Here is an 18,595-nt window from a genome sequence, read left to right on the forward strand (position 1 = left end):
AGGGATCCTTCTGCCTTAGCCTCTAGTGTCCCTGGGATTACATATGTGAGCCACTGGACCTGGCTCCCCTGAAGACTTTCTGTGGAGCCTGGCACCAGGGGAACCCAATATCTATCCTGTGAATGAATGAATAAATGCAAGGAAGTAAATGAAGAGGAAGCGGGGGTCAGAAGGGGCATGTTTTACATGAAGAGATACCATGCAAAGGCCCTCCTGGGTACCATCACCAGTGCGGGGCAGCCCGTGAGCCCCTGGAGGGAGGTCTCCCTGACACCCTGCCCACTCCTCCTGGGGCCAAGCAGGAGTCATATCCAAGGGCTGGGTCATTATCTGATACATGAGTGGGTTGTGCGGATGAGTAAACAGGGACTGACCCAGAGGTCAGGTGTAACTCAGCCTCAGAAACTGCATGTGTCAATAGGAATCGAAGGGCCAAGGAATGTGTTTTTCGTTGATGTCAACTTGCTGCAAAGGACCACACCTGCTTCTCGACCCGGGAACGTGGGAAAGGGAAAGGCACGGCTTGTTTTGGTGGAGATGGAGGAGCTGGTAACAGTGGAGGAATGCCCTTCTTCTGATTCACAGTGGGGAGGTGCTCTGGGCCCCTGCCACTGCCCGAGGACTTCGGGTAAGTAAGCCCGTGGCCCCCAACCCTTCCCCGCCAGACGCCCTGGCAGACGGCTTGTCCTGACAAGTACGTGCTTTCTGGATGGAACAGCCTCCCTTTTGTCCAAACCCTTCCTTTGAATTTAAAATGCACAAAGCACCTTTCGAAGAGGAAAAGAACGGGATCAGGAAGAGGAGGCTGTATCTCATTTGGACACTCAAGCCCTCAGCTCCTGCCCGAGAGGTTCTGTAATTCGCTCCCACACCGCGTCATGCCTTTTGGCTCCCAGCCAGGTGCGGTGGCATCCGTGGCTTCATCTTTCTGAGAAGTCAGAGTCACGTTCCCTGGAGTCTTCCCTTTCCTCTCCCCAGCTTTCGGTTGTCCTGATGAGAGGACGTGGCATTTGAGCAGTAGCTTCTGGAACCCAGAGTGAAGCCCCACCCAGGCACCCTGACAGCACCACGGGAATGCTCCCGGCACAGCAAGCGGGACTCTGGAGAAGCACAGCCTCCGTGCTCCTTGTAGATGTTCAGTTCAAACTCCACAGTTTGTGTGACTCACTGAGGGGCTTGGTTTGGCTCTCGCTGACGAGTCTGTCATCGGTGCCAGGGGACATGCTTGTCCCCTCCTTCCTTCTAGCCCTCTCTCTTGCCCTAGGCCTTCATAAGCAGTGGGAGGGCTACTGTGTTGCCCTCTGGCCCAAGCTCTGGTATTCCCTTTGTGGTGGGTGCTTTCATTCCTTTGCAATGTGCCCTGCAGTGTAAACCCGGGGGATCCATGAGACAGGGAACCCATGTCTGTTTTCTCCATCTGGTGTAGCATGCCAGTGGGCGTTTGCCAGACAGGGCCCATCATGTGGACCCTACACGTATTCATACACCTGCCATTTTCCTTTGGAATCCTGTTCCCAGTGGGTAATGGGTTTAAAAGCCCAGAGCTGAATTCTATCCACATTGGATCCGACCCACATTCCAATGCTCTTGTAAGTCTCCAGTTGGTCAAATGAGCAGTTTGATCCCTTGATCCTTCAAAATACCAGATATATTTATTTCTTCTTGCCTTTTGATCTTTCAAGCTTGAAATTTCTCGGCACATAAAAGTCTTCAAAATGCTCTCAAACTTCTGTCTCCAAAGGCAATTTTTTTTCACTTTTTCATTTTTTTGTAGAGATAGTCTCACTACGTTGCCCAGGCTGGTCTTGAACTCCTGGCCTCAAGTGATCCTCCCCCCTTGGCTTCCCAAAGTGCTGGGATTGCAGGTGTGAGCTGCTGTGCCCAGCCACCAAAGGCATTTTTACTTGGCTCTGTACAGTGGAGCTGCCTCTCTATTTGGAGGTTGAAGTTTGTGTCAGGTTCTTGAGTTTGTAAGAATAGGACATGAGAACTTCAGAGAGCCTTTTAATCAGATGAGCAGCTATCTATGTTATGTTTTCACAGATTTTGATTCTTCTTTTTTTTTTTTTTTTTTTTTTGAGACGGAGTCTTGCTCAGCTACCCAGGCTGGAGTGCAGTGGCACGATCTTGGCTCATTGCAACCTCCGCCCCCTGTGTTCAAGTGATTCTCCTGCCTCAGCCTCCCAAGTAGCTAGCTGGGACTACATGCCACCATGCCTGGCTAATTTTTGTATTTTTGTATGTATTAGTAGTAGAAATGGGGTTTCACCATGTTGGCCACGATATTCTCGATCTCTTGACCTCATGATCCGCCCATCTTGGCCTCCTAAAGTGTTGGGATTATAGGCGTGAGCCACTGCGCCCGATTGATTTTGATTATTCTAAGTAGGGTTAGTCAAAGTCTTCACAGTGTTTGACATTTCATGTATTTATCAGCTGAAACTTATTGTTTCGTGGTTTTGAGGAATCTCAGTGAAATAATTCAGTGTTGCCAGATCCTGGGAATCTTTTCTCCCCAAGGCATTTGCTGTATCATTAATAAATGTATGTATCACATGGAGAGGTATAATTAGAGTACACTTAGAATTAGTTTATTTCTGTAAAGATGCTTTTACCTTAGCTCGGTGTGGTGGTACGCACCTGTAGTCCCAGCTACTTGGGAGGCTGAGGTGGGAGGATTACTTGAGCCTGGGAATTTGAGGCTGCAGTGAGCTATGATCGCACCACTGCATTCCAGCCTGGGCCACAGACGCTGTCTCAAAGAAAGAAAGAAAAAATACTTTTTTTTTGAGATGAAAAAACTCTGTCACCCAGGCTGGAGTGCAGTGGTGTGATCTGGGTTCACTGCAACCTCCACCTCCCAAGTTCAAGCGATTCTCCTGCCTCAGCCTCCTAAGTAGCTGGAATTACAGGCACGCACTACCATCCCATGTTAATTTTTTTTGTAGTTTTAGTAGATAACTGGGTTTTACCATGTTAGCCAGGCTGGCCTCAAACTCCTGACCTCCAGTGATCCACCCGCATCGACCTCTCAAAATGCTTGGATTACAGGTGTGAGCTACTGCACCAGGCCAGAAAACAAAACAAAACAAAGACTTTACCTGGTCATTTAAAAAACAACCAAATGACCTAGGCAATTTTCATTAAGCCTATTTTCATAAGGGAGAACAAAACACAGTTCTCAAATTCTTGTCCCCCTTTGTCCCTACTTCCCTCATTACCTCCTCTCCTGCTTGTCTTTCTCTTCTCTCCAGGAGCTGAGAGTAGCCCCTCTTCTGATTTGAGGCTGGCCTGTCCATGTGCACCCTTAGCCTCACATTAATGGAGGATCACCCATCCCTTCCTTGTGCTAGAAACTTGATGGCTATATTCCGTGAGCCTGCAGGACTCTTGCTCTCCTCCTTCTTATTTAACTGCACCAGCTTAGGAGTGGCCTACATGCTCCATCTTCATCTCCTTACCCCATCTACGCCATAGTCTACCATGCTCTTGCTGAGGTTACTTACCTGGCCTCTTTCCTCTACACTCTTTTCCACACTCACTTGTCCAGGTGCACATTGATCCTACACCTGACTGTCCTACAGATAACTCGAAATCAAGATGGCGGGGAATAACTCACCATCTTACTCTATATGTCTGCCTGTCCTTCAGTATTTCTCATGTGGGATAAGGGTGCTATGATTAGCCCACTTGTCCAAGACAAAACACCTGGAGGTCATTCTTTTTTTTCCTTTTTTCTTTTCTTTTTGAGACAGAGTTTCGTTCTTGTCGCCCAGGCTGGAGTGCGATGGCACGATCTCGGCTCACAGCAACCTCTGCCTCCCCGGTTCAAGTGATTCTCCTGCCTCAGCCTTCTGAGTAGCTGGGATTACAGGCGCCCACCACAACACCTGGCTATTTTTTTGTTTTTGTTTTTTTGTTTTGTTTTTGAGATGGAGTTTCGCTTTTGTTGCCCAGGCTGGAGTGCAACGGCGTGATCTTGGCTCAACACAACCTCTGCCTCCTGGGCTCAAGCGATTCTCCTGCCTCAGCCTCCTGAATAGCTGGGATTACAGGCATGTGCCACCATGCCTGGCTAGTTTTGTATTTTTAGTAGAGATAGGGTTTCTCCATGTTGGTCAGGCTAGTCTTGAACTCCTGATCTCAGGTGATCTGCCCACTTTGGCCTCTGAAACGCTGGGATTACAGGCGTGAGCCACTGTGCCCGGCCACCTTTTTGTATTTTTAATAGAGATGAGGTTTCACCATGTTGGCCAGGCTGGTCTGGAATTCCTGACCTCAGGTGATCCACCCGCCTCGGCCTCCCAAAATGCTGGGATTATAGGTATGAGCCACTGTGCCCGGCCTGGATGTCATTCTTGACTCCACTTGGCTGCCACATTCTATCGTTGAGTTCCACCTGCATGGTTCCCTCGGCCAGGGATAACGCCATTTCTCACCTGCCTGACAATTCCTGCAAAATCCTCACCTGATGTCACTATGGCTGCAAAGCTTCCCCAACTTCCTCCCTAAGAGAGACACAGTGGCACCTTTTTTATTTTTTAGTTTTAAGACAGAGTCTCGCTCTGTTGCCCAGGCTGGAGTGCAGTGACGTGATCTTGGCTCACTGCAGCCTCCACCTCTTGGGTTCAAGCGATTTTCCTGCCTCAGCCTCCCAAGTAGCTGGAACTACAGGTGCATTGCACCACACCCGGCTAATTTTGTAATTTTAGTAGAGACGGGGTTTCACCATGTTGGCCAAAATGGTCTCCATCTCCTGACCTTGAGGAGGCAGGTCTGATTTGCCTGCCTTGGCCTCCCAAAGTGCTGGGATGACAGGCATGAGCCACTGCACCTGGCCCAGTTGTACTTTTTTGACATGTGTATGTCTTCTCTTATTTTCCCCGTTACTCTATTGCCATCATTTGTTTTTCTGCTGCTCTCACTTGCCAGATATAAACATCCAGAGAGCAGGAACTGTTTTGGCACAATTCAGTTTCTAGTACAGTGCATAGCACATAGTAGACCCTCAATAAATGTGTGGAAGTGAGTCCCCCAATATTCCAGGTAAGTACAAAGGGGCCTGGTAATTAGGGCCTTTTCATGGCTAGTGATGGTCAAAGAGAAAAATCGGGCAACAATCCAAGAAGCACGGTAGCCCTGTTTTCCCCTTTTCTAGGCAGCTGGCTGTGCCTGCATTTCCTTTTGTGGCCAGAACATCAGAGCTTGAGGTTTGGCTTTGTCATTTCCTGACCCTCTGAAACTCTGACCCTCTGAGTTTCATTTTGCCAAAGGACAAGATCCTAGAGGAGGATGCAGTCTCGAGCATTCTGTAACCCTCAGGCTCCAGGGCCCTCCTCATGCCCACCCTGTCTCAGCGGTGTGCATGAGTGTGGCGTGTGCAAGCGTGTGCAGTGAGCCCTGCGTGTGCACATGCTGTTTACAAAGGCAGACCAAGGTGCCCAGAATGCCGTTCCAGCTGGCCATGGCTAGATGCATCCGCAGCGGTGTTTCTTTATTGGGGCGATGGCTGAGAAAGGAAATTGCATTGTTTTGGGGCTGTCTCAGGGAGGACATTTGATACAGCCACAAAGTTTAGCCTTCCAAGTGGCCTCCACTTTCAGCCGGTGCATTGGTTGGCAACTCCTGGGTGGGAGTCAGGGTTACTGGGGAAGGGAAGGGGAGGGTCTGTAGGAGGATCGGGGTCCAAGAGGGCTGTAGAGGAAGGGGCTGTAGAGCCAGCAGGCCGCCCTTCTGTGCTGCTCCGGGTGAGAACTGCCATCATCACACACTGGGAAGCTCAGTCATGGCTGTTAGCCGGGGCACAAGCCAACAGATGTATCAGCGACCCGAGATGGCATGGCAGCTGGGTGTGCAGCCAGGAAGGGTGTGCATGTGGAGGAGGGGACTCGGGCCCAGCTCGGCTGCGGGCCTCCACGGTGCCTGTTGGGGGTGGGGTTAGTCTTGAGTAACCCCTGAATGGACTTTACCCTGCAGCCGTTTTGTGTAACTCCTGTAATTAGCTAACTAGGTTAGTCATTGCTTACACCCTCCTGAGTCCTCAACCTTTTTTAATTTTTCCAGGACGATCTCTATAAACAGGTCATACAATATGCCACACGTTTTGTGCCAAATTCCTCTGCAGATATTTGACTCCCTTTTGCCTATTCAGGTGGCTCCAGGGCGGGCCACCTTCTCTTGCTAAGTGTCCTCACCTAGGGTGATTTCACCGGTGGCTGCTGCCTTTCCCCCCAACCTGGCTTTACTTAAGGGATAGATTGTTTTATTTTTTATTTTTTGAGACAGAGTTTTACTCTGTCACCCAGGCTGGAGTGCAGGGGCGTTATCTCTGCTCATGCAACCTCCGCCTCCTGGGTTCAAGCAATTCTCCTGCCTCAGCCTCCTGAGTAGCTGGGAATACAGGCACCCGCCACCATGCCCAGCTAATTTTTGTATTTTTAGTAGAGATGGGGTTTCACCGTATTGGCCAGGCTGGTCTCGAACTCCTGACCTTGTTATCCGCTCACCTCGGCCTCCCTAAGTGCTGAGATTATAGGCATGAGACACCGCTCCCAGCCTAGACTGTGTTATTTTGTCCACCCCATGTATACCTTTATTCACTCCCTCCTGCCCCAAATGTGACTGAGCATGGACTAAGCCAGGCACTCTGCAAAGTGTATCAGTCTAACTGAGGCTCCATCCCCACCCTGGAGAGCTTGTAAGCTAAGCACTGTTAAAGGAGTTCCTGTATGGACCAAATCCTGGAGTCCTACACACAATTATTGATACAGAGTTGCTCAGCATCCTTCACAGAAAAAAATGCAGTCATATCCAATCTGTCAGCAATAAATATGAAATACTTATTTTGCTTATAGTCAATATAATCAGAGGATCATTCAGAACAGGTGCTACCTAGATTTAAGACTCTTGGTGCTGTCATTATAATCAAAAGCACCTAACGACAGCCCACGCATGCTAATGCAAACATAATAATATTAGTGCTTTTCGTTAAAACATGGCTCAGTGAAAGATTTCTGCAGGCCACACGTAGTATGCAAGCGGAACTTTCTTTTTAAACCCTCTTTGAGTAGCCCAGTGAAACAAGAATACTGTAATAAAGGTTATGTGCAGAGTGGAAACCTATCCCAGTGGTTTCTCTCACAATACACCTCACCTGGGTAAACACACATTTGCATATCAATGCATGGATTACAGACTTTTCCTTTTCTGAGAACAAGAAGGTACCCTGTTACACACACAGGGGACCAACAGCCAGGAGCTTTCAAGCCCCATGCAATCTGAGAACAGAGGACTCAGGTCTTCAGAGCCCCAGAGGCCAGTCCTCTACAGCAATCTCTCTCTTCTTTCTCTTAGTGCACTGGGATTCTGTTGTGTAACTCGCCCGGCCTTCAGAGGCGGCCTCCTCCCATCTGGGAGGCTGTGCTGGCTTCCGCAGGAGCCAGCCAGATTTTGAAATTGCATTTGGAACCAGTCACTGTAAAAAGGCTGGTTCTTGGAGGGGGAGAAAGGTGGCTTTGATAGTTATTGATGAGCTCACCAGGTAGGAATGGGACTTTTCAAACAGGCCAAATTAAATCCCAGGCCTTGAGCGAGGGGCCTGGGATTTGCTGCTTTCGCATTGCAAGGAGCAGGTGGGCAGGCTCTGGGAGTATCAGATGCACAAAGTACAGGTGAACAGGTAACCAGATCGGGATCTCTGCAGGTGCCCCGAGGCTGGGAAACAGCGTTGGTGGGGTGGAGAGGCAGCCTGCAACGCGGTGTCCCTCTCACCTGAAGCAGCCAACAGGTTAACCCAGGCCTGTTCCTGCAGGACGGACATGCACTGGTTCCAGCCGATGAAAGCAGATGCAAATCAGTGCAATTTCCTCTGCAGCAATAATTAACCCGCGGGAACCTTGTTGGAGCAGGTAGTTCCAGGAGAATGGCACTGAAGATGTTGGAGAGAGATTAGCATTTTTCAGCTCTCATCGCAGTGATTTGTGCTGCATTTTAGTGTGTGTTCAGTTCCAACTCATTACCATAAAAAAACTCCTCATAAATTAAATTGCTAGGCAGGGGGAATTGACTTTGTTTAGGTAGATAGAGAGCCTGGGATGCTAGCGGGTGTTGCTGGAGAACTGGCAGGGAAAGTGTGTCCTCAGTTTCCTGATTCGTCATGGGAGGACCTTGGCCTCTCCAACCTCTAGAACCCGTCCAGCTGGCAACCTACAATTCTATTTCCTTCCCTCCCTCCCTCCCTCCTTCCTTCCTTCCTTCCTTCCTTCCTTCCTTCCTTCCTTCCTTCCTTCCTTCCTTCCTTCCCTCCCTCCCTCCCTCCCTCCCTCCCTCCCTCCCTCCCTCCCTCCTTCCTTCCTTCCTTCCTTCCTTCCTTCCTTCCTTCCCTCCCTTTTATTTGAGATGGAGTCTTGCTCTGTCACCCAGGCTGGAGTGCAATGGCGCGGTCTCGGCTCACAGCAACCTCTGCCTCCTGGGTTCAAGCAATTCTCCTGCCTCAGCCTCCCGAGTAGCTGGGATTACAGGCGTATGCTACCATCCCTGGCTAATTTTTGTATTTTTTTAGTAGAGACGGGGTTTCACCATGTTGGCTAGGCTGGTCTCAAACTCCTGACCTTGTGATCCACCTGCCTAGGCCTCCCAAAGTGCTGGGATTACAGGAGTGAGCCACTGCCCCACGCCTGTTTGCTTTTATGAATTGGAGGACTGCCTGGGCCCAGGGAAGCTGCTAGTCATCTGCCTAAGCTGTAGCTGTTGGATGACGCAGGATCCTAATCTCAAGTTGCTTCCAGGACAGGACCACTTTCTTGGGACCCTCTGCACGTGGGCAGTCCTTCCATGACGACAGCTGCCCTGTCATGGTGGGATGACTTTGGAGGGTGTATGTGGCCCACGGAACTGTGTACTCTCAGTGGGCAGGCCCTCTGTTTTGATCATTTTGTATCCCAGCATCTAACACAAGGTGCTCATGACTCAAGACCTTATGTAAAGAGGGAGGAACGAACACAAGGAAGAAAGTTCCCCAGAAATCCTTCCTTACACCTGAACCAATTCCTTCCTATATGTCCTCAGCTTGAGTCATTTTCTGTAGCTCCCTCTTATTTCCATCAGATACTTGGATACATTTCAAATTGGTTCTCGACACCCCACCCCTGAATATCAGTGAGAGAAATCACATGCATGATCTACATTGCATTGACCAGGCCATCCAGACAGAGAGCGGGGATGGCTTGTCTCCTAGGGCAGTGGTGCCAGGTGCTAGCTTAGAGGCCTCGGTTTACCTGCATGCACCAGGGTCCCCTGAGAATCTGTGCCCTTCCCCTCCCGGGAGGGGATGCTTGGAAGGGGTCAATCTGAGGCCCTTGCTTTCATGAAGGGCCCTGAGGCCCACAGCCAGGCTTCTAGAAACCTAGAATTGACCCTGGTTTCCAGAATGACCAGTTTGCCTTTCCTTTATCTGTACAAGGAGGTGAATTTCTTGGGGGTCTTCTCGGTGTGAGTGTAGTGAGTGCACTCAAGGTGCCTAAAAATACAAGGACAGAGGCTAAATATGAGCATTTTTACCTCGAAGCTGCCTTGAATTGAGTTTCACAGGAAAAGTGTATTAAAATAATTCTTAAAAACTTGGAGCTCTTAAATGTTTCTATTTCTGGGGGGTGGGGAATGGGAATAACTGTCTCCATTACCTTCCTTCCTTCCTTCCTTCCTTTCTCCCTCCCTCCCTTCCTTCTCCTTCTTTACTTCCTCTTTCTCTCTCTTTCCCCTTCCTTCCTCCCTCCCTTTTCTCTTTCTTTCTTTCTCTTTCTTTCTTTCTTTCTCTTTTCCTTCCTTCCTCCCTTTCTCCTTCCTTCCCTCCCTTCCTTCTCCTTCTTTCCTTCCTCTTTCTCTTTCTTTCCCCTTCCTTCCTCCCTCCCTTCTTTCTTATTTCTTTCTTTCTCTTTCTTTCTTTCTTTCTTTCTTTCTTTCTTTCTTTCTTTCTTTCTTTCTTTCTTTCTTTCTTTCTTTCTCTTTTCCTTCCTTCCTTTCTCCCTTTCTCCTTCCTTCCCTCCCTTCCTTCTCCTTCTTTCCTTCCTCTTTCTCTTTCTTTCTCCTTCCTTCCTTCCTCCCTCCCTCCTTCCTTCCTTTCTTTCTTTTTTCTTTCTTTCTTTCTTTCTTCTTTCTTTCTTTCTTTCTTTCTTTCTTTCTTTCTTTCTTTCTCTCTCTCTCTCTTTCTTTCTTGTCCTTCCTTCCTTTCTCCCTTTCTCCCTCCTTCCCTCCCTTCCTTCTCCTTCTTTCCTTCCTCTTTCTCTCTCTTTCCCCTTCCTTCCTCCCTCCCTTCTCTTTTCTTTCTTTCTTTCTTTCCTTTCTTTCTTTCTTTCTTTCTTTCTTTCTTTCTTTCTTTCTTTCTTTCTCTCTCTCTCTCTCTCTTCCTTCCTTCCCTCTCTTTCTTTTTTTAATAAAGTGTTTTAGAAATCAGCCTGGCCAACATGGTGAAACCCCATCTCTACTAAAAATATAAAAATTAGCTGGGCATGGTGGCGGGTGCCTGTAATCCCAGCTACTCAGGAGGCTGAGGCAGGAGAATCGCTTGAACCCGGGAGGCAGAGGTTGCAGCAAGCTAAGATCGCACCACTGCACTCCAGCCTGGGAGACAGAGCGAAACTCCATCTCAAAAAAAAAAAAAAAAGAAAAGTTAAATGCAGTTTCATTAGGAGACCCCTTAGAGCTAGATTGTGAGCACAAATGGAGGTGCTGGTTCCAACATGGAGGGGTAATTCCTGGTTATGAGGGTGTCATCCAGACCACCACAATAAATCTTAATTTTTTTCATACTACTAACAAAAGGCAAAGATAAAATGAAAAAAAAAAAAAAGCCATGAGAAAGAATGTGGAGTGATCTGAGCATGTGCTTGAGAAGCAGCAGCACATGCTTTGAAAATCAGGGCTGCATTTCTGGCTCTGTCTTGTAAGGGTATGTGGCTTTGGCAAATTACTTGACTTTGTCAAGCCTCCGTTTCCTCATGAGGAGTAAAACAGTAAAACCAGGATTATAATACCATATCCCTCCTAAGCTTGCTGTGAGGAATAACTCAGAATTACATAAAGTGTGTCATAGAATGTCCTGTATCTAGGAAGCACCAAGGCATGGACAGGAGGTGAGATACCCAGTCCTGAATGATCACAGGGCCTCAAGCGGAAGAGGACCTCAGAGGCCACGTAAGCCAGCTTGATGGACAGACCTCAGGAGCCAGGAAGGCTGAAGGTCTGCCAGGGGGCCCAGAGAAAGCTGGCGGAGGTGCTGAAACCAAGCACCATGCCTCTACTCTCTCCCCGAGTGGCACGAAGCAAGCCTCGTGTCTTCTCTTCATTACAGTCTGCTTCTTTGTGCAGGAAGATCACCTGTGTTTGAAATGCATTTTGCTAAATAGGCATCATAGAAATTCTGACGCTTTGGTGCCTCCTCAAATTTAAGACCCCCTCTGTAGCATATGACCCCCTCCGACAATGTAGGAAGACAAAACTGGAAGCTGTGAGACACGGTTTCCATGCCATGATGTGCGAATACAGGACCAACATCATTTACACAACCCGCTTCTTCTTCTTTTTTTTTTGACGGCGTCTCACTCTGTCACCAGGCTGGAGTGCAGTGATGTGATCTTGGCTCACCGCAACCTCAGCCTCCCGCTACACAACCCGCTTCTGACCTTCAGACCTTGCTGGAATGCTTGCCTTCCTTCTCACTTCCACTGCCACCCCCAGCAGCTAGCTTTCTTTTGGGAGCCATTTTTACACAGAAAAGCAAGTGTGTACCCCTTTATGCATATTACTGTGTAGCAAAAAGGACCAGAGTATAGCGAGGCTTTCAGGAGGGGAGGAGTCTGGGTGGTTGGTTAGGTTCACCCTCTACTTGTGTGGCTTCCGTCTCCTGCCTGATTCCAGTGGGGCCACAGCTGAATGACAGACTCTCTCACTTGTAGGTGACTCTGTCAGCAGAGCTTAGGTTATGCTGTGGTAATAAGCAAGCCCCAAATCTCAGTGACTCAAAAAAGCAAAGGATTTTCTCACTGGTGATGCACATCTACCGCAGGTCAGCAGGGGGCGCTGGTCATGGCAGGGACCCAGGTGGCTGGAGGCTCCATCTTGACTCATCCTTCCATGATTGCAGGGGTGGGACTAAAGGGAAAGTGCTGAATCACACCCTGGCTCTTAATACAGCCACCTGTGAGTGACACCTATCCCTTCTGCCAGCATCTCATTGGTCAAGCCTTGTCTCAAGGCCACACCTGACTTCTAAGGGAACAGGGAGGTAAGTATATGCCTACCATATGGCCAACAAAAGAACACAAGGGAAGAAGAAAAGTGGAATATTTGTTGTTTTATTTATTATTTTTTGAGACAGGATCTCACTTTGCTGCCCAGAGGCTGGAGTGCAGTGGCTTGATCATAACTCACTGCAGCCTTGAGCTCCTGGGCTCAAGTGATCCTCCCATCTCAGCCTCTTGTGTAGCTAGGTCTACAGGTGCACACCACCATGCCTGATTAATTTTTATACAATTTTTTAATAGAGGTGGGGTCTTGCTGTGTTGCCCAGCCTGGTCTCAAACTTTTTTTTTTTTAATAGTCAGGTGTGGTTATAGGGGGAGACAATGTTAAATCAGCTTAACAATGACCTACGACACTCGGACCAACTAGGTCTTGAATTCTGGCCTCCAGCAAGCCTCCTGCCTTGGACTCCCAAAGGGTTGGAATTATAGGCCTGAGCCACCACATCTGGCCATATTTATTCTTAAAAAACCCCCAAGTCTTTATGGAATTTTAATTGATGTATAATAAAATATGCATATTTAAAGTCTATAGTTTGATAAGCTTGACACATGCATATGCCCATGAAACCACCACCACTACAATCACAATAATGAAGATTCCATCACTGCTGGAAGTTTCCTTGGGACCCTTTGCCATCTCCCCACCCGTGACATCCCTGCTCCTCAATCCTCAGACAACCACTGAACTGCTTTCTGCTGCTGTATGGATTAGTTTGCATTTTCTAGAGTTTTATATAAATGGAATCACACAGCGTGTTCTCTTTTGGCCTGGCTTCTTTCACTCAGCATAATTATTTTGAGATTCATCCATGTAGAAGAGGAATATTTGTGATATCTACCACAGCAGACTTTTCGATTAATGGACTTTATTCTTTCCAACAAGATAACTGATGCGGGTTGAATTCTGTCCCCCTCCCCCCCCCAATTCACATGTTGAAGTCTTAATTGCCTGTACCTAAAAATGTGACCCTGTTTGGAGATGGGATCTTTTTTTTTTTTTTTTTTTTTTGAGACGGAGTCTCACACTGTTGCCCAGGCTGGAGTGCAGTGGCGCGATCTCGGCTCACTGCAAGCTCCGCCTCCCGGGTTCCCGCCATTCTCCTGCCTCAGCCTCCGGAGTAGCTGGGACTACAGGCGCCCGCCACCGCGCCCGGCTAATTTTTTGTATTTTTAGTAGAGACGGGATTTCACTGTGGTCTCGATCTCCTGACCTTGTGATCCGCCCGCCTCGGCCTCCCAAAGTGCTGGGATTACAGGCTTGAGCCACCGCGCCCGGCCGGGATCTTTATTTTAATTTTATTTATATATATATATTTTTTGAGACAGAGTCTTGCTCTGTCGCTCAGGCTGGAGTGCAGTGGTGTGATCTCAGCTCACTGCAATCTCTGTCTCCCAGGTTCAAGTGATTCTCCTGCCTCAGCCTGCCGAGTAGCTGGGATTACAGGCGTACGCCACCACGCCTGGCTAATTTTTGTATTTTTAGTAGAGTTGGGGTTTCACCATGCTGGCAAGTCTGGTCTCGAACTCCTGACCTCAGGTGATCCACACGCCTCAGCCGCCCAAAGTGCTGGGATTACAGACGTGAGCCACCGCGCCTGGTCTGGAGATAGGGTCTTTAAAGAGGTAACTAAGTTACAGTGAGGTTGTGAGGGTAGGTCTTAATCCAACATGATGGGTGTCCTTATAGGAAGGGGACCTTTGACCACAGACAGCTGTGAAGGGAGAACTCCATGTGACCGTGTAGGCCTGCACGCCGAGGAGGGGCCTGGAACTGATCCGTCCTTCACAGCCTCGGAAGGAACCGACCTGCTGGCACCTTGATCTCAAATTCCCGCATCCAGAACCGGGCGACAAGGCATTTCTGTTGCTGAAGCCACCCAGGCTGCGGCACTTTGCTATGGCAGCCCTCGTGAAAGAATGCAGTCACTTTTATTTCCAAGGGAAGCAGAGTTAAATGAGCCCCCTTAAGAGATCTTCCTGCAATGTTTGGGACGTGTCTGTGTGTGCGTGGACAGGGCCGTCTGCAGGCGGATCAGCGTGCGGCGCGGGCAGGCACCTCTGTGTCCTAAGCGCAGACATCCGGTGTCACCCTTCAGGCATCCAGGGAAGGAAGCTGATAAAATGAAGCTCTTCATGCTCCAGGTTCCGTTTCTTCTTTGGAATGCTCGAAGGCTTCCCAGCTATTCCATGTTCAGGCCTGGCTTTCAAGAGGCTGCAGGCCGGAGTGGGGAAGGTGGCTGAAGCCGGTCCTGGGTCTCTCCGAGCCCCTCAGAGAACTCTCTGGTTGCACTAGAAACCATCCTTGTGCTGCTGGCAGCAGTTTCCACGCCGCTGAAAAATGGCGGCAAAGCCCAAGTGGAGAAGGAGGGTTCTGTAGGCGTGGCTTCCAACCCAAAAGAACAGAAAGGCAGGGCCTTCATTCTCCCCTGAACTGTGATCCGGACGGTTCACCTGGAGCACAGCCCTTGTGTTCCTCGCTGCCTCCCCCTGAAGGCCCTGGAGGCCACATGACGTTGCCTGCCACTGTGGGGGTGACACGCTCTCCTGGTCCCGGCCTGGACGGGTCCGGACAGGTGCAGTGGGAGAACAAAGCGTCATTCGGAGGGTGAGGAATTTCACTCAGCAGCAAGCGTGTTGCGTGTCCGCTTCATCTCAGACACTGTACAATACGCCGTTACATTTACTCCATTTCATCCTTGTGACAATCCTGTGAGATAGGAATTCCCATGTCCACCTAAGAGATGAGGAAACCGAGGCTCGGAGGGACAGGGAACACACAACTGGGGAGGGGCCGAAAAGGTTCTAGAACATCCATCCTTTGGCCTCAGGGGGAGTACATAGGAATCACCTAGTATGTTACTGGGAGGTCCAGACACTCAAACATGAATATGCTTCTCTCTCTAGAGAGCTACCAGATTTAGCAAATAAAAGGGCAAGACGTTTAGTTAAACTGGAATAGAATTTCATATAAACAATGAATACTTGTTTTTTGTTATTTTTTTGAGACAGGGCCTCACTCTGTTGTCCAGGCTAGAGTTCAATGGCGGGATCACAGTGCACTGCAGCCTCTATCTCTTGGGCTCAAGTTATCCTCCCACCTCAGCCTCCCAGGTAGCTAGAACGACAGGTGTGCACCACCATATCTGGCTAATTATTTTATTTCTGTATAGATGGGGTCTCACTATGTTGCCCATGCTGGTCTCAAACCCCTAGCTTAAGCAGTCCTCCCATATTGGCCTCCCAAAGTGCTGGGATTATGGATGTGAGCCACCATGCCTGGCCAACAAATATAGATATTTTGGGCGTAAATGTGTTCCATGCAATATTTGGGATGTATTTACACTGAAAGGGTATTCATTGTTTATCTGAAGTTCACATTTAACTGGGTGTCCTGTGTTTACCTGGCAGTGCTGCTTCCAGGTGAGGCTTGTAGTTGCTTTAATGCTAAAGGAGCCTTCATTTGCTGGGGCTGGGACTGTATTCAGCTTTACTCGTGAACTCTGCGGGCTCTCCAAAGCTCTTTCTGAAATCAGCCTCACTCTCCACAGGTGAGGTTACCAGGACCGTCAGCCTGAGGAGAATCAGCTCTTCCACACCAAATCCTGAAGATCACATGGCAGAGTGAGCCAGAGCGAGGTACCGGCAGACCTCTTAGGTGGGGCATGCATCCCCTAGTGTCCCATGTCCCCACTGTTCCCTGTGGCTATATCCATTTCACTTGACTTACTTTTACTCCTTGTCTAGCTCCTTGTGGCATTGTTCTTTTTCTCTTTTCTTTTTTTTTTTTTGAGACAGTCTCCCACTGTCACCCAGGTTGGAGTACAGTGGAGTAATCTCGGCTCACTGCAACCTCCACCTCCTGGGTTCAAGAGATTCTCCTGCCTCAGTCTCCTGAGTAGCTGGGATTATAGTTGCCCGCCGCTACGCCCGGATAATTTTTGTATTTTTAGTAGAGACAGGGGTTCACCATGTTGGCCAGGCTGGTCTTGAACTCCTGACCTCAGGTGATCCACCCACCTCAGTCTCCCAAAGTGTTGGGATTACAGGCGTGAGCCACCACGCCTGGCTGGCATTGAGTTTTCAACTCTTCATCTATACCATATGTCAGATCATTTCCTTCTTCTTGCAATGACAGCAAAAATACCGAGGCTTTAATTACTTACCCTCCTGTATTTCTGTTTTATTCCCTCTCCCTATCGCCATTTCCATGCACTCATGCCCACGCACAGGTTGTAGGAACCAACTAGTATGTTGCTGGGAGGTCCAGACACTCAAATGTGAACTTGCTTCTCTCCCTGGAGGGCTTCCAGATTTAGCAAATAAACAGGCAAGATGCTCAGCTAAATTTGAATTGAATTTCATATAAATAGTGAATACTTTTTCTTTTCTTTTTTTTTTTTTTTTTTGAGACAGGGTCTTGCTCCATTGTCCAGCTAGAGTGCAGTGGCAAGATGATGGCTCACTACAGCCTCCATCTCTTGGGCTTAAGAGCCCTCCCCCATGGCTCAGCCTGCCCTGAGGCCAGTCCTCGTACATGGTGCATGGCTGCCTTCAAGACATCTCCAAGGAGCCCTCGCTGAGAAGCCCCCTGGTGCACACATAAAATCACGTTGCTATTTAGTTGAATTTCTTCATTGTACAGGTTAAGAAATGGAAGATGTGACTCTCAAGGATTATACACAACTAAAACTGTGTGAAACGGCGATCAGTACCCGGGCAACAGGGAAGTGGGAATTTCTCACCAACCCACATGCCAGGATCCAGCCTCAACGCTTGTGAGGATCCAGCCTCAATGCTCTGCACATCTCCAGTGTGGAACAGCACCATGCGCCTAATGAGTTCTTCTCTGACTGATTGATTGATTGATTACTAAAACACTCAGCACTCCTGGCAAAGCAGTTCTCACACTGTTGAACAAATTATCTTTATGCACTGCAGTCTCTTGAGCTTAGATGAAGGCAAACTCACTGTAATCTTCAGATCATTTAGCAATGCCTTGGAATCACTGGATATGAGAAAATATCCAGGCATGTGGAATATGAAGGGGGAAGAAAAGCAGGACTTGGAGGGACTGTGCTAGTGGATTTCAACTCTGTATTTTCTAAAATGAACCAGGGGCAGGCAAACTACTACCTTGTAGGCCAAATCTGGCCAGTGACCTGTTTTATCATTGATTGATTGATTGACGGGGTCTTGTCTTGCTCTGTCATCCAGGCTGGAGTGCATTGGTTCGATCATTGTTCACTGCAGCCTCGAACTCTTGGACTCAAACCATCCTCCCACCTCAGCCTCCCAAGTAGCTAGGACTGCAGGTGTGCACTGTAATGCCTGGCTAATTTTTTTCTTTCTTTTTTTTTTTTTTGTAGAAATGGCATCTTGCTGTGTTACCCAGACTGGTCTTTAACTCCTGGCCCCAAGCGATCCCTGACTTTATGGCACTTGCTTAGCCTGGTGTGACAGTGTCTGTCTCCTGGAGGCCAGGAGCCCCTGGCATGCAGCCAGCGTGCCCCATTTATAATTGTAGCCCAGCACATGGAAGGGACCCAAGGGAATGACAGCAACGTTGACTTTGCCATTTCAACCCTCAACCTCATTTTATTGTTCTATTCGTATTATCTGGGGGACAAAATTTTCCCACATTCTTTTCTGTTGGTGCCACCATCTCTGTGCCTCCGTGTGCTGCTGACCCGCCAAGCCCATGGCCAGCTCAGCACTCGGATTTTATGTGGTCTCTCAGTATGGATTCCTTTATCGGCATCTCAAAAAGCTTTTGTGTTTTATCCATAATTGATTAAAGGTTTGTAGCTGTGAATAAAAGATTAATTAAAAGTAACAACAGCAAAACAGCTCTTGTTTTTCTTCACCGTCTGCCTTTCCCCAGAAGAGTCTCCTACATCCAAGCAGATGGTCCTCGATGTGGATCCACACAACCTTACGAGTTTTCCTTAGACCCAAGAAAGGGAGGCGTGGGGAATGATGGTTACTTGCTGATACTTACTGATATCGCAACGCCAGCAATAAGAATACCATCTGGACGTTATCTGCGGTTGGCGTGTTTCATTTTGCATTTTATGTGATGGGTGCTGGGATTTGGACAGGCCCAAGCTCCCACCCTCGCGTTGCTCAGTATACTGGGAAATGACCTCACCTATGACGGCACTGTAATTAGCAAGGTGAGGGGAGGGGCCAGACCTCAGCCCAGGAGTGGGGTTTGGGGCAGGCCCCTGGGGAGAAGCAGTGGCAGCAGCAAGAGCTGGGCTTGGTGTCCCACTCAGACAAGTGGTGGAGGCAGCAGC

At 48.7% G+C, this 18,595-nt stretch overlaps 1 long non-coding RNA gene across 1 annotated transcript; it reads left to right on the forward strand.

The window, feature by feature from the left end:
* Nucleotides 1-486: 486 nt before the first annotated feature.
* On the forward strand, nt 487-18,143 carry LOC114678830 (uncharacterized). The gene is made up of 5 exons (XR_013416017.1): nt 487-628; nt 13,987-14,904; nt 15,309-15,410; nt 15,848-15,935; nt 16,713-18,143. It is a non-coding gene; the product is annotated as an uncharacterized LOC114678830 (long non-coding RNA).
* The last annotated feature ends 452 nt before the right edge of the window (nt 18,144-18,595 follow it).

The sequence above is a fragment of the Macaca mulatta genome, chromosome 1 (assembly GCF_049350105.2).
Source record: "Macaca mulatta isolate MMU2019108-1 chromosome 1, T2T-MMU8v2.0, whole genome shotgun sequence".
NCBI classification, from domain to species: domain Eukaryota; kingdom Metazoa; phylum Chordata; class Mammalia; order Primates; family Cercopithecidae; genus Macaca; species Macaca mulatta.